A 1,143-nucleotide genomic window follows, 5' to 3' on the forward strand; every position below is an offset into this window, starting at 1 on the left:
TTTTTCTGGAAAAGAAGAAACAAAATCAGCATTGGAAAAGAAACTATGCCTCAGTAAACTACGCGCTGAAACACAAGCACAGAAAGACGGCTGCTCACAGCACACTGGAGGCAGAAACTGCTGCAGCAGCTCAGTGAGCAGACCAGCTTTCCGCTGACTGACCCTTAACACTAAATCCCGATTAACTTTTAAAAAGTTAATCAGTAGGTTTTCAAACGCTGAGAAGTGCATACCCACATAAATGTGTACACATGCATACACACAGATAGCGTCTGTTAACAAAGGGGCACAGAAGTGGCACAGCTAGTAGCTCAAAGCTGTCCTTCCCCGAATCCCTCCAGTCTTCCTGCGTCACACCAGGCTTTCACACACGCTATGCTGTCACGTAAAGACCACACGGTTACAACATACCGCACAAATCATCCGGAGACCAACTTCTCTAGCGGGTGCCTTTGAGCAGGCAAGGGGAACTCTGACCCCACTCCTTATGCAACCGATGCCATTAGACTTTACGCAGATCTGCTCCTGTTTTATGGCTTCGGGAACTGCTGCCGCAAGAGCAGCAATACCAGTTTGCTCTCACCTCAGCTCACATCGCTTCCATCAGCGCCTCTGCCTCTTTCATTTTAAACTGCACAAATACCCCAGCACCCAGACGGGCAGCGCGACCCCCTTCTAGCAGGGTCCCAAATCCCACTGCTGAGGGAGACTGTCGCCTCGCACGTGAGGAAAGCCTGTGTGCCCTCCAGACACAGGACTCGCCTGTCCCCAAAGCAATCTAAATAAAACTTCACCAGATCCGCTGGGCTTCCTTGGGCTGAGTACTTATACGCAGCGCTGCTATACAACCTGCTCCTCCCGTCCCACTTGGGGGGAGAGAAAAGGGAAAAACAACTGTTGCGAGTTACGAGCTGGAGGAATAATAAAAGCCAGCTTTCTGGTTACCTGAATTAGCCACATGCCTCTGCCCCCACACTGCAAATTTTCCAGCCACGTATGGCTGCCGCAGCTTCATGTGTCACACGCCGAAGCCCTGCCTCCCTCCCGGCTTTCTCCTTCTTCACTCCATAAGGCAGGAAGAGCCGCCCGCACCCGCGAACACCGGCCCCGCCGCCCAGCTCCGCAGCGCCCGCCCTCCGCCCG

The sequence above is a fragment of the Haliaeetus leucocephalus genome, unplaced genomic scaffold (genome assembly GCF_000737465.1).
Source record: "Haliaeetus leucocephalus isolate CR32 unplaced genomic scaffold, Haliaeetus_leucocephalus-4.0 Scaffold849, whole genome shotgun sequence".
Taxonomy (NCBI): domain Eukaryota; kingdom Metazoa; phylum Chordata; class Aves; order Accipitriformes; family Accipitridae; genus Haliaeetus; species Haliaeetus leucocephalus.